Raw genomic sequence first — 24,971 nt, 5'->3', positions numbered from 1 at the left:
GAGGTTGGTAATTAAGCTTCCCTTGAAGACTTAGTAACTATGATTCTTGAAAAACTTCTTTATAAAGTCCTAAGCCTTTAATCAGTTAATTCATTATGGATCTTTGCCAACTTCTCTTTATTTTTTCATGTCTCTGAAATTGTTGAGATCCACACTGGACACATCCTATAATTTATTATTAAAATATCTATCATCATATTACTCCATCTTGGGAACACTGCTCTGGGAGTCAAAAGATTTAATATCTACTTCCCGCTTTCCAGTTTGTTAGGCATTTTGAGTTACACTGGTCATCTGACTCCTCTGCATCCCAGTGTGCTTATATGTACATAGTAGCAACTTGGCTAGAAGATTTGTACTGTTTCCAGATGGTATGCTTCTATGATTTTCTCCAGCGAAACAATAATTTTTAATGGATATCTTTGTATATCTAACATTTTTGCATTCTCTTTTGCCAGATTTTTTTTTTCTTTGCAAATCAAATTATCCTCTATTTATCCCAAGGGAGCTTCATTATATTTATTTTTCAGCTGGTCAAAGTCATTCAGAATTCCAATTTTCTATAAGGTAAGGGATTCATCCACTTAAAATTTCGGTTATTCAATGCCAACATGCAGTATCTAGGAAAAAACTCAGAATGTTCTTGTGTGCATTAGATCAGTCTCGGGAATTTACATAAGATAAACTAGCATGTTTACACCTAGTCTCATAAAAGAAAAGTTTAACAGGATAAAAATAGGTCAAAAGGTGAGATTAACCAATCATTACTGTTCCTTCATTTTTTTCCTCTTCCAATCATATTTATTTAACACCCCCATTTACTGTGCTAGGTGCTATGCCAAGAAAGCACAACAGATGTATTTCTTGTCTTTGAAGAACTCACATCTTAAAATAGGTATTACTGAAGTGTGAAAAAGGGTAAGAAATAGATTTAAAATATGCAGAGAATAAGTGACTCTTTCAAAGTATATGTACTTTTACCGATATGTGCTAGTTAAAATCTTGTCGTAAAAGGTTCTTTATCATCAAATCTGACCCCATGACTCGGGCAACAGCTTCTCCTTTGCTCATCTTTATATGACTTTTAGGAAGCATCTTATAGAAAAGAAACAAATATTGTCTTTTTTCTTTTTCCACTAGTGTTTTGTTTTGTTTTTCACACCTCTCTCTTCCTCCTTTCTTCCCCTCCCCTACTCTCCCCTCCCCAGTCCACCTCGCCTCACTCCCCACACAGTACCTCCTCCAGTTAGGTACTTCATGTAAAGTTAGCCCCATACTTTCCTCGGAACCTGGGTCCCCGGAATTAGTCTCAACTTTTTCTTGAAATTACTCTCAAATTATTTCTTCCTGAGAAATAATTTAAAGGGTTCCTGAGAAATAATAATGATGATGATAAATCAAGTGCAGCTTCTTTTTGTGAAGAGGCTTAGAATCTCTGGTAGAGGGAGTGTAAGTAATTCTTGCGGGAGTGAGGTGTGTATATTCTTAACTTGTGGTCACATAGTTGGAAAAGGTTAAGAGAACTATAAAGGAAGAATTGGAAAATTCCTGGTAGGACTGAAGTAGGGAGAGATAAGACTTAGAAATATTTCAGCAATATTTGAGAATATGCAGAATGTTCTAAGGAGTAGACGTGGAGGAAAGGAATAATAGAATAAGCAGTCTGGGCATATCCTTTTATTCTAATTTGTAACTATAGATAAGGAATTGGACAGTGAAGAAGAGGGACAGCAAGAGAAGAATTTTAATGAGACTGGTTTGATGGCTAAAATGATGAATTACTAGCTCACTCCTGATAAAATATATAAATACCCACAGCCTTCATTCCTTTGTAAAATGTGGCTAATGGTGCTCTCCTACTGAGGGAATGTCAAAAATAACAATAAAAATTATTGAGAAGTTACCAATAGAAAAAAATCCCTCAAATAATAACTTTTCTTTCCTGAATTTTTTCAAAGCTTCATTCAACTATTCTACAGATTTATTTTAACATGCCATTTTTTATTCTAACAGAATATAGTTATCCTGTTTGAAAATCTAACAGAATTTTTCCCTTCGTCAATTGAAACATGTCACTCATGTCTATAAAGTTCTAATAGTGATCATATTTATGTAGAATAAGATTTGTGCTTTTTTCTTTTTCAAAAATAATAATATACAAGAGAAAGATTGGTAATGAAAGTGACAGTGAGTAAAAACATGATGGGGAGAGGCTGAATCAGGTGAGCCAGAATATTTAATATAAACCAAATCATTTAAAATTTATTTTACTAAAACAGATGCATTTAAATTACTATTTAGGTGCTCTTACACATTACTGTTTATAGGGTATGGTTTAAATTTACTGCTCATTTAGTTATGGCTCAGTTGGTAAGTGTGTTAATGAACAAGGTAGAGTTTGAACCATTTATTTAGGACATGCAAATACTTTCAAGCAAGGAAGAAGTTTCTTCCCTCTGCGGGGACTCCTATGTAGAAAAATACTGATTTTATGTTAATTCTCATGACAGTGTTAGAGTCTATAAAAGTTTAAAACTAAATGCTTGATGGGATTTGTATATTCCGTAGAAATAAAATTCAGTGCCGTTCTATTCACAGCCTTTTTATTTTTTGCTTGGGAGTTTTAAAAAACGCTTCTAGAAGAGGTGAATGTTTTATTGATTAGCTAACCCTACAGTTTTTTACTACGTATAAATAATTGCTAGGTGTTTCAGCAAATTCGAGTTGTAAAAGTGACTGGAGTCAACATTATTTGGTAAATTACTATAATTCCTTACTAAACATTTTTCACATTTCAATTAACTTTTTTTCCTCCCCTAAGTACTAAACAATAAAGTAACTGTGCAGTTAGAAATCATTTTGTCATGCCTGAACATTACCATTTCACAAAGAGCAATTATTTTTGGATACATAAGCTGTCAGTAAAATAATTTTATTTACCTTTTAATTGATGCTTAAGCCTCTTTAAGACCATCATTAACAAACCTTCTTTAATGATTAGCCAGGAAATGTCTTCAAATAATTAGCAAATTTCTGGCACCAAGCAGAACACCTTTGTCCTACAGGAGTAGAAGGTGGAAGAACCTTTGAGGAGGCCCACCAAAAGATATTCTAGGCCAGATATTCCCAGTGCTCATTCAGAGGATGAATATCTGAAGCCATTTAATAAGACTTCCATGGGGAGGAGAAGAGAATGCTCTTTAGTATCGTCATCATTTTATAATCAGCAGAGGTGGGTTTGAAACATTCTTCTTTCCTGTGTGTAAATATGGAACATCTGTGGGAGCAAATGTTTGTACAGACTATGCAGACAAAAATAGAAAAGATTCCCATTTTGAAATCTCTTAACTGGGATGGTCAGGGATGAGAAATAAAAGATCAGATCCTATCAGGGCATTTTAAGATAGTATTTACAGTTGCTACAGGAGATAATCAGGTTTGCCTATTATTTCAAGATAATGATCTTAATTGATAATTTTCTTAATGTCTCCAAGCATAAGATTCACCTATGCAGATAGAGACAGGTTGATGTAATACTTCTAGCAAAAAGATAATGTTACTGTCTGCACAGTTCGAAGTCTCCATGATGATTATAGATCAGAAAGTAATTTGAAAAGGACAAATTCTATTCCCCTAATGCTCTCTGCTAAAGTAGTTAAGATTGCTATTCCAGATTACTTTTAAAAACTCACATGCTGACTTTATACAAGTAATAATTAGAATATTTTAGTTAGATTTGGCTCACAACAACCCTTTTTTTGTTATCACAATCTTAGACTAACTCTCCTAATCATACCAAGTTAATTTAGACTAAATGATTTAAAACAATGGAGGAAAGTAATAACTATAGCTTTAAAATATTTTGGTTTTTTTTTTTCCTCTCCGATGTTTATAATACTTTCCAATAGACCAAGACACACTTTGAGGTTAGAAATTTTATGTAGTACTTCATATGTTCACAAAAGAATCCAAAATCAGCAAATGGTCTTTGATTTTTCTGATGGAGGACAGAACATATTTTTTAATTACAACTTCCAATTTTAGCTGTTATAAATAAGTCCACCCTTATTCCATTCACCTATAATACAAGACAAATGTCCTAATTTGGGGCATTTAACAGATAATTATTGAGGGATTCTTTTATCCCTGGTAGAGAAGTGATTTTCAAGACATTTTGGGAGCAACAGGCCATATATTAAAAATTGCATGCTGTGAACCTTATTTAGTATGTTCTATTGGGAAAATATCAAGCCAATTGTATATTTTTAAACTTGTATATCTTGAGGAATGGGACTATACTGTGTTTGAACTTAATTTAAATGTTACTTACTTTAAAGCATTAATATTTTAATATGTTGAAGAAAACCCTATGGCTATTGGCAAGAAACTAAAACTGATTTATAAAAAGTAGAGCAAAAATTTTTGAGATTAATAACCAATATTTTCATCTATGATGAAAGAATGACACACCACTATTGATATATTAGAGTGGTAATGTGATACTATACGAAATGAAAAGCCTGAGATTGGGGGCACCTGTGTGGCACAGCAGTTGGCCGTCTGCCTTCGGCTCAGGGTGTGATCCCAGCGTTATGGGATCGAGCCCCACATCAGGCTCCTCCGCTATGAGCCTGCTTCTTCCTCTCCCACTCCCCCTGCTTGTGTTCCCTCTCTCGCTGGCTGTCTCTATCCTGTCGAATAAATAAATAAAATCTTTAAAAAAAAAAGAAAGAAAGAAAAAAGAAAAGCCTGAGATTGTTTTGAAAATTTTATTGGGTCTGTTAGACTGGAAAGCTGCTGATAATAGATTATATTAATTATTCTAGAACTTTCCAGCAAATGAGATTATTACTGTTCTCACCCCAAACTGTCCTGTCAATTCTGCATTTTTAAAAATTATTTTCTGTATAATACGCAGACATACCTCAGAGACACTGCAGGTTCAGCTCCAGATCATGACATTAAAGCAAATATTGCAATAAAGCAAATCAAATGAATTTTTTGGTTTCCTGGTGTATATAAAAATTATGTTTACACTATACTGTAGTCTATCAATTGTGCAATAACAATATGTCTAAAAAACAATCTACATACCTTAATTTAAAAATACTTTATTGCTTAACAGTGCAAATCGTCATCTGAGTTTCTAGCGAGTCATCATCTTTTTGTTGGTAGAGTGTCTTCCCTGATGTTGATGGCTGCATACAGTGTTGTTTAATAGCATTTTGCCCAGAGAACTTCTTTCGAAATTGGAGTCAGTTCTCTCAAACCTAGACACTGCTTCATCAAATAAGTTTGTGTAATATTCTAAATCCTTTGTTTTCATATCAACTTCTTCACCAGCAGTAGATTCCATCTCAAGAAACCACTTTCTTTGCTCATCCATAAGAAGCAACTCCTCATCCATTGAGGTTTCAGCATGAGATTACAGCAATTCAGTCCCATCTTCAGGCTCCACTTCTAATTCTAGTTCTCTTACTATTTCTAGCACTCTGGCAGTTACTTCCTCCATTGAAGTCTTGACCCTCAAAGTCATCCATGAGGGTTGGAATCAACTTCTTTCAAACTCTTATTAATGTTGATATAACGGTTTCCTCCCACTTCCTGGAATCATGAATATTTGGAATGGCATCTAGAATGGTGAATCCTTTCCAGATGGTTTTCAGTTTACTTTGCCCAGAATCGCTTGAGGAATCACTATTAATGGCAACTATAGGTATATATATTTCTTATATAATTCTTGAAATTTGAAATTATTCCTTGATCCATGGGCTGCAGAATGAATGTTGTGTCAGTAGGCATGAAAACAACATTAATCTCATTGTACATCTCCTTCAGAGCTCTTGGGTGAACAGGTACATTGTCAATCAGCAGCNGAATATTTTGAAAGGGATCTTTTTCTTTCTGGACAGTAGGTCTCAACAGTGTGCTTGAAATATTCAGTAAACCATGTAATAAACAGATGTATCGACATCCAGATGTTGTTGTTCCGTTTATACAGCACAGGCAGAATAGATTTAGCATAATTCTTAAGGGTCCTGGGATTTTTGGAATAGTCTATGAGCACTGACTTCAGCTTGAAGTCACCAGTTGCTTTAGCCCCTAGCAAGAGAGTCAGCCTGTCCTTTGAAGTTTTGAAGCCAGGCATTGACTTTTCCTCTCTAGTTTTGAGAATCCCAGATGGCATCTCTTCCAATAGAAGGCTGTTTCACCCACATTGAACATCTGTTGTTTAGTGTAACCACCTTCATTAATGATCGTAACTAGATCTGGAGAACTTGCTGCAGCTTCTACATCAGCTTGCTGCTTCACCTTGCACTTTTGTGTTATGGAGACAGCTTCTCTCCTTAAACCTCAGGAACCAACCTCTGCTAGCTTCCAACTTTTCTTCTGCAGCTTGCTTACCTCTCTCAGCCTTCAGAGAACTGAAGAGAGTGAGGGTCTGGCTCTGGATTAGGCTTTGGTTTCAGAAAATATTTTGGCTGGTTTGATCTTCCGTCCAGACCACTAACACTTACTCCATATCGGCAGTAAGGCTGTTTCACTTTCTTATCATTCATATGTTCATCGGAGTAGCACTTTCAGTTTTCTTCGAGAACATTTCCTTTGCATTCATAATTCCGCTGGCTAGTGCAAGAGGCCTAGCTTTCAGCCTGTCTTGGCTTTTGGCATGACTTCCTCACTAAGCTTAATCATTTCTAGCTTTTTACTTAAAGTGAGACATGCATGACTCTTCCTGTCACTTGAACACTTAGAGGCCGTTGTAGGTTCTTAATTGGCCTAATTTCAGTATTGTTGTGTCTCTGGGAATTGGGAGGCCTCAGGAGAGGGAGAGAGATGGGGGAAGAGCCAGTTGGTGGAAGAGCCAGAACACACACATTTACCCATTAAGTTCACTGTCTTATATGAATGCTGTTTATGATGCCCCAGAGCAATTACAACAAATGGAAACATCAAAGATCACTGAATGCAGGTCACCATAACAAATACAATAATAATGAAAATTTTTAAATATTATGAGAATTACCAAAATGCGACACAGAGACACAAAGTGAGCAAATGCTGTTGGAAAAATAGTGCTGATGCAGGGTTGCTACAGACCTTCAATTTGTAAAGAATGCAATATCTGTGAAGCACAATAAATCAAAACATGATAAAATGAGGCATGCCTGTATATAAAATTCAAAATGGCATTCACTATACTCATCGAAATGCATTGAATGATTTTACTAAATACAAAAGGACTGTAAAAACCTGGATGATTTTTTTTCTGTGTGTTCTTATTGTCCTTAAATTTATAACATTTTCCTTCATCTCTGCACTCTGTAATTTGAGAATGTGGGTGAAATTGGTGCTATAATGTTTAATACTTTCCATTTGGGTTTATGAGTGCAGAATCTAACTCATCAAAAGTATATTATGATGGTCTGATTAGCTCCCTTGCAAATGTCTTTTGGAATGCATATCACATACTTTGCATGCAATTAGAAGTTAAAATATGGATGGATATCGGGAAAACTGAGATGGTATCCTTGACTATGCTTACAGAATTCCAGAATTGAAATGGAAACATGTTTTCATAATTACCATTTATTTTAGCTTCATGTCAATCTCTAACTGGATTACTTCTTTATAAATAATCCTACAGATAAAAACTTTAACAGTAAACTTAGATGCAATGGGGGATATGAAACAAAGTAAGCTATGAATTCTGTTCTTGAGAAGCTAATAGTTTAAAAGAGGAGACAAGATATGTAAATAACTGTAAAACAGAGAGATGATTGGTGATCTGAGGGGAATCACAAGGATAATTTAGTGAGGAGGAAAATGACTTCAAAGGACCTGGTGAGGAATATGGCAGATGAGTTTTGGGAATGAGTCTGGTAGAAATAATCAGAAGATGAGAAAAGCAGGAAGTTCATAGTGCGTAAAATTACTAATATGAGGGACTGATCACAGTGTAAAATCATTGGGACTGGGAGCTGCAGCTGCTGCTAGAACAGGGCAGAAAAGACATGGAGGCTGTGATTCTGCTTCCAGCCGCTGTCACAGCCTAGTTCATCTTCAGCCCTTCCACGCTCGCCTTTCCGTATTTCAAGAGCCAACGCAGAATGTTGTGAACATGAAGGCAGCTAAGGGACTCCTGGCAATTTATTTTCTCCTTTTACTATTCCATCTTTAATGAACAGAATAACACATAAGGGAGGTTCATGTCTCACAATATTCATTTCACACTTGGAACCAAACTCCAAGGCCACATCTGAGAATGCGTCCTGGACGTAGAGCAATGGACGGCTGTGCAGGCGATGATGACAGGGGAAGTGGTTTTTCAGATGAAGCACCCTGGAGCCAAGCCAGCACCAGGAGACCTTCAGGTTATTAGGGATTCCTACATTTGCTCCTGAAGGATTACTGTCAGCCTCACGTCCTCTGTAAATGCCAGCAAGGATGATTGCTTGTGGAAAAATCAACTCGGATAAATTGAAAACTGATCTTTGTCCATATATTAAAGATTCTGGAAACTCTCATTTTTCCATATGGTTTTGTTTGTTTGTTTCTGGGCAGCCTGATTACAGCTAGAGGCTGTATTTTTTATATTATTCGTTGCTGAACATTGGGTAAGTAGAAAAGATTGAAACGGTTGGGTTGGGTAGACTGCTTCAAATGTGTAGGTGATGGGGTGAACTGCATTCCAGCCTTTTAAGGCAGTTATTAGCAAGCGCACTGTGGCCACCACAGGTGAAATTTATCTCATTAATTTTAATTGGGGAAAGTCATCTTTACTTCCTTTACCGAAAGCCCACACTTCATTCCATGGTTTAATTATGTTATTAATGCACCTCACCAAAAACACAGTTCATCTCTTCCGGATCTCCTAATAAGCGTCTTACAACAGTTCTTCCAAAACTTCCCCACCGTTTCCAAGCCCTCATTTCTCCACACTCATTCTCAACAAATGAGCTCACTAGTTTTTTATGAAGGAGCTAAGTCATTTAGTATAAACTCCCTCATCTGTTGTCTTCTCAGGTTTGATTTCTCTACTACCACGTCTTTCCTTGATGTTGTCTCAGAGAAAGAGGTGTTTCCTTTCAAGGCTTAGCACTGGGTCTGGGCTTCATGATTCTCAAAGTGTGGCCTGAGGAGCTGAAGCTGATTCAAAACGCAGAATTTCAGGGCCTGTGCTGGAACTAAGAATCGAGATCTATTAGAGAGATCCCAGGGGCTTTGTGCACACATTCACATTTTGTTTCAGATCCTAGTAGGTCCTACATTCCCCAGACTGTTTTCCTTTAATTTTGTACTTCCACTGTAATTCATCATTGTAATATATTTTCTTCTCTCTTGTCTTTTTAAATGTTAGCAGTTTCTTTCTTTTTTTTCTATCTTGTCAAGCAAGTCCTTCTCTCCCCATCACTTCTCACTTAAATTATACTTTCCAAAGCTTCTTAGCATATTCTTACCCCATTGTCCTGGTTCTTACATCCTTTCAAAATGACTCCTGACATTTTACTTTTACATGTACCCTTGAAAGTGACCATTGATCTTCAGTTCCATAATCCAACAATTGAGACTTAGCCTGCATGCCTTTACATTTTTGTAGAATGTGCCATTGCTCACCTATTTGTTGAAACTTTCTCCTCCAGCTCCCGTGACAGTAGGCTTTGCCCAAGGCTCTAATGCATGGTGCTGGCTTGTTTTTCTTTCTTGTTCTCAACTGTGGTTGAAGAACTGGCATGGGAGAATCCTTAGCTATAAATGAGACATCTTAATCATAAGAAATTCCCCCTTCCTTTAGAATTGGGGTGGCATTATTGCAGCACTCAAGGGGAAATCAAAGTGAAATCCAGAACTTGAAAATGTATTTGTTCAAAAGAAAAGGGAAGATTTATGGAAAAGTCCTGGAGACTAAAAGTGCTACAGTTCCTCAGTAGATGTTTTCAGATGCCATCTTCTAGAAGAAGCAATAAGTGAGCTGAACAGCTTTTAGACTTTTTTCTCCTGATATGGGCATTTGGTTATTATAATTATTCCTTTGATGCAAAGTCTCTTGGCTTAGCTCTCACTCCTCCAATTTGGTAGAAACAACTTTAGAAATCAAGAAAAAATTCATCAATACAGGATGTTAGGGGGGGGGAAATAGACCCAGAATTCTATTCTGCCCTCTCAGAGATAACCACAGTTAACACTTCAGGTTTATCTTTCTAAATTTTCATTCATACATAAATAGATAAATAGATGGATGGATGCATAGTGTGTGTGTGTGTGTGTGTGTGTGTGTGTGTATAAACTTAAACTTTTTTTTTTACTATTTGTCTATAAAGAATGAAAGCTCCTTTTTTCAGTTACTTCTATAGCATGCCTCAAGTTTCTATGTAAAAGTATATATATCCACATAATTTTATTGTCAGTGTTATGACACTTAAAGTGAGCAGCTATGGCATAATTTATTTGGATAATTATTTATCATTCTTTTCTAGTTTGGTCCTTGAAACAATGTTTATTTTTTTTTTTTAAGATTTTTTATTTCTTTATTTGACAGAGATAGAGACAGCCAGCGAGAGAGGGAACACAAGCAGGGGGAGTGGGAGAGGAAGAAGCAGGCTCATAGTGGAGGAGCCTGACGTGGGGCTCGATCCCGTAACACCGGGATCACGCCCTGAGCCGAAGGCAGACGCTTAACCGCTGTGCCACCCAGGCGCCCCTGAAACAATGTTTAAATGAGCATTTATGTACAGATACCTTTATTTGTTTATCACATTGCTTCATTATGATAAATTCTCAAAAGTAGAATTTTTATGTCAAGGGCTATGTATATTTCAGTTGTGGACATATATAGCCAGATTGTCCACTAATTTGTAGGCCTTTCACAGTAGAGATGAGTGTTATTTCTCCTGATATTTACCATTATGTATGGGACCAGGATTAAGGTCATATAAAATGCAGGGCTGAATCCTGCCTTTATTTAAAATTTTGACATTTTTTTCATCATAGGTTTTTTTTATTAATTTCCATCAAAATGTTATTTATTCTGAAATACCGAATTTTTTGTTCCTGAGGCAAATAACTTGTCTCACCATAGTCCCTGCCCTGAATATTGAGACTGACATTTTTTTAAAAATCCAATATGGTTGGTATGAAATGATGGTTAATTGTTACTTTAGTTTGTGTTTCTAAAATTTCTAGTGAGGGTAAGAAATCTTTCATATTTAATGATAAATTTATATTTGTTTCCTCTAGATTGTTTGTTTGTGTTCTTTGCCAACTTTTTATGGAATACTATCTTTATATGGTTGGTATGAAATGATGGTTAATTGATACTTCAGTTTGTGTTTCTAAAATTTCTAGTGAGGGTAAGAAATCTTTCATATTTAATGATAATTTATATTTTTTCCTCTAGATTGGTTGTTTATGTTCTTTGCCAACTTTTTATGGAATACTGTCTTTTGCATTTTGATTTGTAAAAACTCTCTGTTTATCATATACATTGTAATATTTTCCCCAGGTTTTTTTTCAAGGCTTTTTTCACATGATTTTTTCCTACATAGAAGTTTGAAAATTTTTTGTAGGTATGGTGTGAATGCAAAGACTGTTTGAAATGAAAAACTAATCTTTTACTTTTCCTCCTTTTCTTCAATTTTTTTCCTAAGATAATTTGAAGACCAACTCTTCCTTGCCCCTAAGGAAATGTTAACTTTTTTGCAGCTTTTAACAATTTGAGTGTTTTGAAATGCACCGTCAAAGTCAGTTATAGCAGAAAAAGAGGAAGGACAGGTAGGAGAGAAGAAGCAGAGTGGAGACACAAGAGGTAGAGTGGGGTTTCTCCACCACTACAAAGAGATTTTTAGAGGAGACAAGACATCTGGTTTCAGAGCTGCCTCGGCCTTCATGCTGGGGAGGTGGCAGGATTCCAGAAAAGTTAGAATGTGCATCCGGGCAGAGGCAGCTAGTTCCCTAAGTCCCCGTGTGAGACAGAAGCCAGAGAGAGCTACCCAACTTCAAGTACCATACATAGATTTGGATATTGAGAATGGCATCATGAGAAATTCCCTAGAAAATAAAAGTATTGACATTTGCATTCCATCATCCCCCTTCAACCCACCTAATTTTGTAATTACCACATAAGCCTCTCTGATTTTGACTCAACCTTGAGGAAGAGATGAAGGCATCAGCTGTAATAAGGTTGGAATTTTCTGACAACCTGTGAGAAGGTTGAAATTAAAGGAAGCAAAGTCTTGTTAATTATACATTTAAGTTTGAAATCTGAGATTCACATTTGCTAAATGATTAGATTAAAAATCTTTTCTTTTATATATTTTTGGTTTTGATATAATGCTAAGAATAGGCTTTCTCACTCCAGGAATTTTTTTTTAATTGTCCTAGAATTTTTCTAGTATGTTAATGGTTTCATTTTTATTTTTAAATCTTTAATTCATCTCTAGTTCATTTTGGTGTGTTTGTGTGTAGTAAGAATGTAATTTTAAAATCATTTCCAAAATGGTTAGCTGGTTTAATTATCATCTCAACCATATATAAAGTTCCCAGTGGTATAAACTGGACGTCCTGTGAATGTGAAGCCAGAACTTGTTTTTTTTTCCCCTTTCTTGCAATTTGTCAGTCTAGTCTCTCTCTTTTTTTTTTAGTCTAGTCTTTTTTTTTTTTTAGTCTAGTCTTTTTAAATTTCCTTCAGCTTACTCCCTTTCAGTTTGCTCCACCTTGCAGCTAAAGTGATAGTTGCTGACAAATATTTGAAGGGCTATGTTGTGTAAGAGGAATCTGCTCTGTCAGGCACAACCAGGGCTTCTGGTAGGAAAACCTGGTGCAAATTTAAATTGTCTAACAGTGAATTATCCTGTAATATAAGGAAGTGGATTCTTGGGTTCTCTTGCCTGTGAATGTATTTCAGATTGGATGAGTACTCTGACAAGAATCCTGTGGGGGAGTCTGGGTGGCTCAACTGGTGGGCATCTGACTTCGACTCAGGTCATGATCTCAGGGTCCTCGGATCGAGCCCCCACATGGGGCTCTCCACTCAGTGGGAGTCCACTTGTCTGTCACCCTCTACTCCTCTCCCTGCTTGTGTGCTCTTCTCTCTCTCTCTCAAATAAATAAATAAAATTTTTTTTAAAAAACGCTGTGGAAGAGATTCCTTCATAGATAGAAAGTTGGAACAGATGATTTCCAGATTCCAATTGTGCAAAGTGTGTGGGGTTCCATACAACTGGAGCTCAAAAAGTAAAGTTAGTTGTTAAGATATCTTAAGTTGAAACATATCAACTTTTCCATTAAGGGCTATTTCTATTAGTGATTTTAAAATAATGGAACCAAATTTTCTGAATATCTAACATACTTATTTATAACTGTATTTGTTCCCTTTACTATTGGTGTAGTATTTTAATGCAAAATAGCATTCTTATGAAATGTCAATCTATATACTCTATCTCTGTTTTGGTATTTAATTAATTGTGATGATTTAAATATATTAAAATACATTAGCCAGAATTTGATCTTAACATAACTCATTAAAGTGATTTCTTTCTTTTAGTATGGAGTACTGTTATTGGACCAAGTTTTGGTAAAAAAAAAAAAACAATGGCAAAAAGTTTATTATATTTTTTAGCAGTATCCATCAACTCAATACTGATTATCATATGAAATAGGGGCAAGGAGAGTATCAGAACTTCATGGTTGAGTGATTTAGTCTCTGAACCACAATCTAGTTAAGAGTAGAGCCGCAGGGTTACTAATACATTAGGACTAAGGTCACAGAAGGGAATCATGTGCCTTATGCCTTGACTTGATTATTATTAAATGTTTCCCTTCAGGAACATTACATTAATTTTCCATTTCAGAAAGAAAATTACTTTTGCAATAGTTAGAACAGGGCACTAACTAGGTTCCTCCAAAATCTGGATATTTGCCAACTGCCTTGAGATATTCTTGATAGATAATTTCCTCCCAGCCTTCTCCATGTATGCACTAGGTTCTAATTGTCTAGTAAGTGGGAAATATAATTTTGTGCTAAATGAATTTCCACAGATGCTATTTGGAATACCTATGTGATGTAAATAGTAATTCACAGGGGCCTATTTTCCTGGATAAATGCTTTAAATATATGGTGGCTTTGTAGTTCTGCATTTTTACTCAAAAAATGTTTTTAGTAACATTTCTCTATTTTCTATTTTTTTTTAAGATTTTATTTATTTATTTGACAGAGAGAGAGACAGCCAGAGACAGAGGGAACACAAGCAGAGGGAGTGGGAGAAGAAGAAGCAGGCTACCAGCCGAGGAGCCTGATGCGGGGCTCAAACCCAGAACACCGGGATCACGCCCTGAGCCAAAGGCAGACGCTTAACGACTGCGCCACCCAGGCGCCCCTCTATTTTCTATTTTTTAAACGTGTAAGATTAAAATGTGATAGAGCTTAGCAAGTAGAGGAAGGGCACATGGAAAAATAACAGCTCATCCAATCAGGAGAAGTTTGAGGTTCTACTTATATTTTACTCTCTCAAAACTTTTTATCTTCCAAGAGTAGCATACTTATTTGTACTGTGTGCAAATCTACTTAATAAATTTTCTAGATTGTGTAAAGGAGGATTAACGCTTCTCAGAACATTTGAGGCTTTGAAAATTTCACTTTATTTGGCATCTATATGAGCATTTTTCTGTTTTGATAGCATTTGGGACTGCTTCCAAGAATACTATATTCTTTGTACCACTATATATGTGATACAAATGGTTAATTATTCACTTTTTTTCACTAGGGAACATCCCAAATACTACTTTATTATGAGATTAGAATATAGCGCCAGAGGCACCTTAGTGGCTCAGTTAGTTAAGCGTCTGACTTCGACTCAGGTCATGATCTCAGAGTCCTGGGATGGAGCCCTGTGTCAGGCTCAAAGCTCCAGACTCCAGGCTCCAGGCTCAGTGAGGAGTTTTCTTGTCCCTCTCCCTCTGCCCCTCCCCCTGCTCATGCTCTCTCTCTCTCTCAAATAAAATCCTAAAAAAAAAAAAAAAAAAAAAAAAAAGATATAGCACCTTAGAATTATCTGTACACTACCTAAAATCATAAAATTGTATGTTTTTCCTCTCCGGGTATACTCTATCTGTGGATAATTCAAACAGCATTGGTCATAAGACAGGGTCGCCTTTCCGTTCAATCTCTGTTTTTTGAAAGTATCAAATGCTTTAGCATTAGATTTGCCCAAACCCAACCCAATAGATGAAATTCTTCTTGAGTTGTATTTCAGTCCTAGTGTATCAATTACCTATTGTTTTGTGACAAATCACCTAAAAACTCAGTGGCTTCAAATAACCACTACTTATTATTTATTACAATTCTGTAGGTTGACTGGGGGTGTCTTCTTACAGTGTCAGCTAGGATGGCTAATCCTCTCTCTCCATCCTCTAGGAAACAGAACTGGGCTGCATCTAAGGTTGGCTTCTCCACATGGCACCTGGATTCAAAAGGGTGAAATTGGTGGAGGCGAGGCTTCTTGATGCCCTGGCTTGGCAGTCATTCTAATATCACTTTTGCTACATTTTCTTGGCTAAAGAAAATCACCACGCCAGCTCAAATTCAAGATGGAGAAGTAGACTCTATCTCTTTCTTGATTGGATGAGTGATAATATCTCTTCCTAGGATGGGAGAAATTTTTTACCGTATTTTGCAATCTGTCACCTCTGGGAAATAATGAAGTGACCATGGGTGTAATCTGATCAGTCGCCATAACTAAGTCAAAAATCCCAAGAAACCAGAAAGTATAGAAAACTCATACAACCCAAGTAAACAAAAAATTTTAACTGGCAAATTTAAATAGACACTTTAATATATATATATACATATATATATATATAGCCAATAGGCACATGCAAAGATGCTCCACATCATTTGTCATCAGGACATGTAAATTAGCACCAAAATAAGATAACACACTCAACACATTCTACTCATTCTCGCATTCATTTATTCAATTAACATGTATTATTTTCTCAGTGCCAAACATTGTGATAAGCAATAGTTATATAAAGATAAGTCGTGTCTTGAAATTTCCAATAGAGATGAACAAATTGATGCCAAAACAGAATAAGTATTATAATAGGGAGTGTACAGAATTTGTAAAGGCACAGAGGAAGTAGTAACCAAGCTTTGAGAGACTAGAGAATCAGGAGGTAGAGTGATTTCTAGATAGTCTTGAAAGAAGAGTGAGAGTTTACAAGGAATAATGGGGAGAAAGGGTATTCCAAGAAAAGAAATAATCCTGTACCAAAATACAAAGGCCTAGAAGAGTGTGGCAGGTTTGAGGAAATATAAGGAAGTTTGGCCTCTGAGGGGAAGGAGTAAGCTTAGTGATGACTGATAGGGGGGTAAGTACACAATAGGTGGAGAGATTCATGATAACATTTTCTACTCTATATCTTTCTTGGTGGGCCAGCACAGAAGACAACACCTCCATTGATTCTTTAATCTCCCCTTCTCTCCTTCCCTCCATAAGAAAAAAATCCCTTTCTTCTCTTGAGCTTCAGTAACACTTTGTTGTACACTTATCACATTTTACCTCGTATTTAGATTATTTCTCTTCATGTCTGATCTTTCCTATTTGACTGACAGCAACTGTTAAGTCAGAACCTCTGTCACTGCTTTTCTCTTCAGTATTTTGCAAGATTCCTTACTTTTACAGGTCCCCAAGAAATGCTTGTTAAATAAATTTTTAATGTATCTATCAATTATTTTTTGGTATATGATGTTGACATATTAAAAAGAAAAGATCAAATACGACATAGTTTACTGCAATTGTCTCGTAGGTTTTAGGTAGAAATGAAACTCAAACTGTTAATTCTGTATACTATAGGCTTTCTTTAAAATCAAGTAATTTTATGTGTTTTTTAGATGATGATTGCTTTTCGGTATATTTAAATTTTGGAATATTTATCATTTAAAATATGGATTCTTTAAGCTATGGTTTAAGTTGAACTCAGCATTCTTGGCCTTACACATTAGAATTTGCCCTCAGTACTAGCTCTTTGTCATGGAATCACTTTCTAACAGTAATTCATAAAAGATATATTAAATACATTGGCAATGTGAGTTATGAAATGCATTCATATATGAACTAATGATAAACTCAAAACACATCTAGCAATTCTTGAAGGATGGGCTTTGGGATAATAGGGACAAGTTTGTTTTAGCATCTCAAGGAGTGAAATGTGAATAGTTTAAAAATGTAAATCTGATCTAAATATTATATATATTTTTAGAATGAAAACTACACAGAACAAGGATTGGCTGATGTATATGAAGATAGAGTGAATAAAACACAGAAAGGTAAGAAAATAAGCTGTAAAACATAGTGTGTACTGGACCTTTATGTACTAAATGAAAACTCTCTGAATAATTTCAAGAAAGAAAAAAAATTTTAAATCACAAAATTAAGAAAGTTCATTGAGCATCTATTATGTATAGGATACATGAGGGCTTTCATTATTAACTATATTCAGATGAAAGTTTTCACTTTCTACTTTATATTATATGTCTTGAAGGAGACTTAGTTTCTACCTAGAATGAAAGGACACTTAAATTTATCCCTAGATGCCAGAATTTATCCTCTAACTCCTGTCAATCCCTTATCAATCAGGCCAGTCCCTAACTAAACAGATGGAGTTTTCACCAAGCTCTGACGGCCAGCAGGTATTGTTGAGCCAAGAATGAAAATTAATTCCATAGACAATGACCTTCTCCTGAAAATGCTTACATAGTCAAGGTTTGCATTCAATCACTCAAGGAAGATGTATTCTACTTGATTTAAGAGAGGCCTTTCCTTTTACTACTATATTGGTTGCTATTGAACAGGAACTCATAAGAAAGGTATTTGTCAGAAGACAGGGTTTTTTGCCTCTTTCCAAATGATGAGGTTCAGGTCATTTAAAATAGGGTTCCTCCATTTGTGAAGGAAGGTAGTAATGCTCTTCTCCTTTCCAGCTGCAACAATAGTGTTCAGTGTATAAAGAACCACTACAATGTGTAATGTATTTTGAGTGTCACAGACTCAAATACCTGTAGCATTTTTAAGTACCTACTCCATTACAGACAATTTATTAACTTTATTTCAGTGGATCCTAGAACAATAATGAGAAAGTATCATTATTCCCATTTTATAAGCAAAGAGACTGAGAGTCAGAGATATTAAGGAGTTTGCCAAGATAACATTTCAAGTAAGTGCTGGAAAGAAGATTTAGAACTATGTTATTCTGACTTCAAGTTCAGAGCTCTCTTAAGTCTCCCACCCCCGCCCTCTCAGAGAAACGCTATTGGCACTGTCTTCTCTCCAGATTGTTCAGAGTGTTGAAGTAACACTCTATGTAAGTTCTTTAAACCTCAAACTAGACTTTTCCCCTTTACTTCTAAAGAAGACCTCATAGCTGTATCACCTCCACTGAAATTTATCATTGCCTCAAAAAGAGACTGGTTTATAAAAAAAAAAAAAATAGCTCTTCATAGTTTTACGTATGATTGAAACAATCCTTATCCAAAACATTTAAAGTCAGCCATTAAACATACTATGCTGTCTTTGAAACAGATTTTTAATGAAATAAAAGCTAACTGGTATTAATACAGCCTTCAAAACAAAGTTTCTAACTTTAGCTGAATTTAACAACAAAGTTGGGATCTTTTCTCAACCTACAAAAGTAATTAATTCACCACCTGGCTCAGTGCCTCAAAAGGCTTAAATATAAAACATGAAAATTGCTTTCAGTTAAGGGGCAGTGAGATGAGATCGCATGAGAACTTAGTAAAAGACTCACAAGATCAAAGCAGCACCTTGGCAGCAGGTCAGGGGTATCTGTTCAAGCGCAGCTCCTCTCAGGGTTCAAACAATTGCGTTTATGTGGAACTATAAATAAGCAGGCTCCATCAAGAAAGTGTCCCCAGTTTCTGCTTTTTAGAAACCTCTAAGGAGAGGTGTATTTATCCTGGATTTTTGTGCTTCTTGGCTGCCAACAGGTTTTTTGGAACCAAGTATCAAAATAGCATAAAGGGAAAGACATCGCTAAATTTCAACAACAAAAAAAAGTGAAAAACAAAATAACTGCAGCAGATAGATGTAAGATTCATGCTGTGTACTCCATAATTCTATATTTCTCTTTTTAGCTTCTACAGGGAATTCGGATCATATTCATATTTGTTTCCCTCCTTCTTGTGCACATCTTGGCACATAGTAGACTTTCCAAAAAATATTTGATGTCAGAATAATTAAGCTGTTGAGTGAGGGACATTCACATAGTATATATATGTCAGGGAGCCAATGTAATAGAGTCAGTGATTAGACTCTGGAGTCAGACTGTCTGGGGTCAAATATTCATTGCATCACTTACTAGCTTTATGATCTCACTCATTATAAAAAAAAAAGGAAAAGAAGTGGCATAAATCCATTAAATAAAATATAGTGTATAATAAACTTAGCACTGTGCCCAGCAGATAATAAGTGCTCAATATACTTTAGCCTTTATTGTTACTGTTATTTGACTGGAATCCTGTATTTACTAACTTTAATCATCATATCTGTGTGACTCACAGAAAGAAATACGGGATGAAAGATGGTTCTGTCAGGTGAACACCAACTAGATAAGTGGCTGTACAAAAGAGTAAAGATTAATGACTAGAGGGAGATTGTAGGAGCTGTGCTTCGGGACTCTATCTTTGGCTTCTTCTAATCAATATTTTTACCAATGACTTGGTTGGAGATTTATCACATTTAAAGACTATCTGACATGTCTGGTATAAAATGGCATGTAACATTCCTGATTCAGCCTTTCTCAGCTTCTCCACAAAATATCTGTGAAAAAGAGCAAATTATCAAAATATCAAAAACTGAAAACTGATGATCCATGGATTGTGGGACTCCAAGAGGCACAGGCACCATCAAAATGGCTTAAGAAGCACAAATTAATTTATCACAATCGATACTAGCCTGAAATATATTCATTTTATCCAACTAATATTTATTGATTGCCTACAATGTGTTCAGTACTAGTCTAGAAACTTGGGATCCATCGGTGAACAAAGTAAAGATTCCTGTTTTTGTGGAGCGTGGGGATAGACAGTAATTATAATTAACAGATAAAATAAAATATATTGTATTAGATGGTTTTAAGTGGTATGAAACAAAATGGGGAGAAGGGGAACATCAGCAGAGGATGAGGGCTTCATTATTAAGCAGGGTGGTCAGGAAAGCCTCATTGAGAAGGTGGAATTGAATCCAACACTAAAAGGAAGCCTTGACAGAAGTAAGGGGTTCGCTGTGGAGACATCCGAAGGAGGACTATTCATGGTGGAGAGAAGAGCTGCAGGAAGGGCTCTGAGGTGGAAAGAAAGAAGAAAACAATGGGGTGCCTGGGTGGCTCAGTCAGTTGTCTGCCTTCGGCTCAGGTCATGATCCCAGGGTCCTGGGATTGAGCCCTGCGTGGAGCCCTGCATAGGGCTTCCTGCACAGTGGGAAATCTGCTTCTCCTTCTCCCTGCCTCCTCCCCGCTGCTTGTGATCTGTCTCTGTCTCTCACTCTCTCTGTAAAATAAATAAATAAAATCTGAAAGAAAGGAAGGAAGGAAGGAAGGAAGGAAGGAAGGAAGGAAGGAAGGAAGGAAAAGAAAACAAGATAAATCATTTCTTTCCATGCTCATCCCTAAGTGAACAAAACATAGTGATCCAGAGGAGTTTGTTTTAGGAAAAGCATAATAATATACATATTGAAGAACAGAGTCAGAATCACAACTCAAGAAAGGCCAAACTGAATGAAATGAAGTTTAATGGAGATAAGTGGGGATAAATTATAAAGTATTACAATCAAGTTTTAAAAAGAAGTACCTAATTACCGTATAGAAAAAAGTAGTTTAACAGCAGGATATATCAAAGACACTTAAGAATTTTTGTTGTTGTTGTTGTTTTCAACCTAATTTGAGTCAACATTGGGAGTGGCTGCCAAAATAGCTCTGGTATTAAAATGCATTATTACTATGTAGTATCCAAAACTGGGAAATTGATCTTTTGACCCACTCTACATGGTTGGTCAAATCCTGGAGTATATTGATCAGTTCTTAAAAGTGCACTCAGAGGAAAACAAACATTATGTTAAAAAGACTAATAGCAAGGGCACCTGGGTGGCTCCAGTGGTTAAGCATCTGACTTTAGCTCAGGTCATGATGTCAGTCAAGCCCTGTGTTGGGCTCCCCACTCAACGGGGAGTCTGCTTGTCCCTTTCCCTCAGCTCATTCTCTCTCTCTCTCTGTCTCCAATAAATAAATAAAATCTTAAAAAAAAAAAAAAGACTAATAGAATGACATCCATAAGACTGACACTGAAAAGCTAGAAAAGGAAAGGCATAAGATCGGGATAAGAACATATTTAAATAGTTGCAAATAAGGTACATGTACGAAGCACTTTCATGTAGTGTTTCTTGTTAAATCTTCACAGTATCCAGAGATAATTATTATTATTACTGTTATTGCCACCTCCTTTCTTAAGCCAAAGATTAAGACTCAGAGAGCCTGAGGAGAGGCCAGGTTTGACTTGGGCCCTGGAGTGTGAACATGCATGCTCCATTGATCATGGCTCCAATCTAAGGACGCTCACCAACATCTCAGGGAGAGCCACGTTGTCCCCTTCAAGTCTATCCCCAACACAACTCTACCAGCTCCTTGACAGACTGAGGCCCAGTGTTCCAGATGCCAAGTGACTGTCAATTAACTAAAACCAGTCTTACTACTTCTCTTTTTTTATCTTCTTTTAGTCCTCATTATCCTCAGGTCCCAGCTAATTTCTCTCTTCTTTCCACCTTGAAAATTTATGAATATCTCTTAAGTACCCACCATGTGAGTAACAAGGAAAGAGAAAGGTGGTGGAGAAAGGTAGATTCTCTAGAAAAACTTGCACTGGTTTATAAGAAGACAGATAGAAGGTTATTTCTTCAATGCAAGTAGCATTGGTTGTAACATTGAAAAACTGAATAGAAACTAAAGATGCATCAAAAGAAACATGGGTGGGGCTCCTGGGTGGCTTAGTTGGTTGAGCCTCCAACTCTTGGTTTTGACTCCAGTCATGATTTCATGGGTTGTGGGAATGAGCCTGTGTTGGCCTCCATGCTCAGTGGGGAGTCTGCTTGAAGATTCTCTCCTCTGCCCCTACCCCCAGTCACCTGTGCTTGCTCTCTCCCTCTCTCTCTGTCTCTCTCTCTCTCTCTAAAATAAGTAAATAAATCTTTAAAAAAAATAGAAACATGGGTAAGCAAAAAGGTAAAATAAATGAACCCGAGCTTATAGAGAGGTAGAGGTCACAAAAAGAAAGTTGAGTGGGAAAAAAGTTGCAGAATGGTATGTACAACATGATGCCACTTATAAACATTTTTAAACCACCAGAAGAAGTTTCAGATATACATATATATTTCTCTGCTTGCCTCCATTCTTTCAAGAGTTGTCTTCCTCCTGGTCACTTCATTTCCCCCTCTGTTCAGATGTATCTATCTGCTTATTTCTGAGAACTTGATGAAGTCCCCAACAGAGATGCCTCCTTAGTCCTGGGAAGGAGGTAAGTAGGAAAGCTCAACTGAATCTTGAGCTTTATTTCCCTCATGCTCCTTACCAATGTATCATTGCTTGGAATGCCTGTCCTCATTGCCTGATATAAAATTCTTACCCATTCTTCAAGATTCAATTTAAACCAATTTCCTCTAAAATACTTTCTTAATCACCCCTAATTAGAATTTAATTCTCTTCCCTCCCATTCTCTTAGCACCTTTTTCAACCACACTTGAAAAATTGTTTATGTATGTCTGTCTTCCCACTATACTAATTGCCTCTAGAGACCATGGGTTTTATCTTCCATGCCTCTGAATTCCTCCTCAGCACCTAACACAGGTGGCAGACCATAGTAGGTGTTCAAAAACTGTTTGTTTAATCCTGATCCTGTGCTGTATCAAGACTTCTTGATCAATTAAACACTACTTTCCCTGGAGCCAATGCCTTTTTTCACATTCTTTTTTTGTGATCTGTAACTAAACCTAACTACATTCTGGATCAATTGTTTGTCCCCTACCTCACTGTTTTATCGTCTGTATGCAGTGTGTGTTCTGTGTGTGTATGTGTGTGTTTCTACTTTCACACTGATTTTACTTATTTTTAATTGGAGGGGCTATAAGTTAGTAGTCTACATGATTGAATTGTGCCTAATTTTTTCAGAGTTATTTCAGTACTGATCTTTTTATATCCACTATATACAATCTTAACAGATAATTTCAGCAAGAAGTGATGAACAAGTTGTTTTTAAATGGATCTTCCCAATTAATTGCAGGACTAGAAAGCTAATGGAGTTGGAAGAGGAATTACTGGAGGTTCTGGAAGTTTTATGAAAGTCATTCCAAATTACCAGATAATGAGGAGCTTTCTTTGATAGCTAATTAATAATTGAATGCAGCTGAATAGTAACCAGTCTGAAAAGCAACTCCAGTTGTGTTGTAGAATTTTTATTTTTTTTAAAAAGATCAGTTTCTTGGGACTAGAACAGCCAGTTCACATTATATTTTTCTCTTTCCCTCTGCATCTCTCTAGGTTTATTTCTTTCCTTACTGAAGCACATCCTTTAGTAGTTCTTTCGGAAAAATCTATGGGTAGCAAAGTGATACAATCTTTTTCTTAAAGGGTCCTATTTTGCTTTCAATTTGGAATTATGCTTTAGCTCTAGTACTTTTAAAATATCACCCTCCTTTGCCTTCTGGCATCTATTACTGACAGAAGTCTAATGTCATTTTAATTATTATTCTTTTGGCAATAATCTGTCTTTTCATTTAGGTTTCAACATTATCTATTTATAAATATCATTTTCCCTTTTACTATGCTATTTCTAGGTATAAATGATTTTTATTTATCCTACTCATTGCACAAGTATACTTTTAATCTGAGTGTAACAGAACCCAAGTCCATCTGCTTGATGCGCAGCAAAGCCAATCACTGAGACAACAGGTATATACCAAGGAAAGAGTTTGAGAGGCAGCCAAAGGAGGAAATGGAAGGACAAGCCTCAAATCCACCTCCCTAAGTGGGGAGAGAACATTTTTTTTAAAAACATGAGGGTTGAGATTACATACATATTGATGAAAAGGGTGGAGAAAGTTGTGACTATTCATGAGGAAAGAGAGAGCATGCACATTAAGCAAACATATATGTACCAAATAGTCCATGTTCACCTTGAGATGGAGACTTAAGATCAAAATGAGGCAAAATTCAGTTCCTGATGTCAGGGAGGTTATCTTAGGACCAGGAGAAGGGGCTATGGGCATGCTCCAAGAGCTTATATAAATGGGATGGAGACTTGGTCTCATTATCTTGGGTAAGGAATTGCTTGTTCACAGGCTGGAACCTTATCAGTTGACCTTGAGTCCAGATTTCTGCAGTGACAACTAGTGAGTTTGTTAGTGGGGTCTGAAAAGACACAAAAGCTGACTAGGGGGGAAACAGTTCTCTGAAAAATAAGCCTTAAACTTTCTGCTGGTTTGAACCTCATTAACCCTATGGGACATGGATTCATAAGAGCTCAGCTGTTTCCATCCAACTCCTGATTTCAGCTCAAGTCATGATCTCAGGGTCATGAGATGGAGCCCTGTGTTAGGCTCCATGCTCAGCAGGGAATCTGCTTGAGATTCTCTCTCCCTCTTCCTCTGCCCCTCCCCCCAATCTTGCAGGCTCTCTCTCTCTCTCTTTCTAAAGTAAATAAGTATATCTTTAAAAAAAAAAAAAGAGCTCGGCTGTTTTTTGCCTAGCTAAATTCATGACCCTCAGCTCCACTTTTAGAAGTTTAAGCCCAGATTGTTTTCTATAATTCTAGAAATTTTTCAAGTTTTTTAATTCTTCCAGATAAACATTAGACATAAATTAGCACTTATGGTCTTGCTTCTAGCTATATACTTTTATATTTTTAAGTGTTT

Source organism: Ursus maritimus, unplaced genomic scaffold, assembly GCF_017311325.1.
Source record: "Ursus maritimus isolate PB19 unplaced genomic scaffold, ASM1731132v1 scaffold_1, whole genome shotgun sequence".
NCBI classification, from domain to species: Eukaryota; Metazoa; Chordata; class Mammalia; order Carnivora; family Ursidae; genus Ursus; species Ursus maritimus.
The sequence above is the reverse complement of the archived record's forward strand: the minus strand, read 5'-3'. Positions refer to the sequence as shown.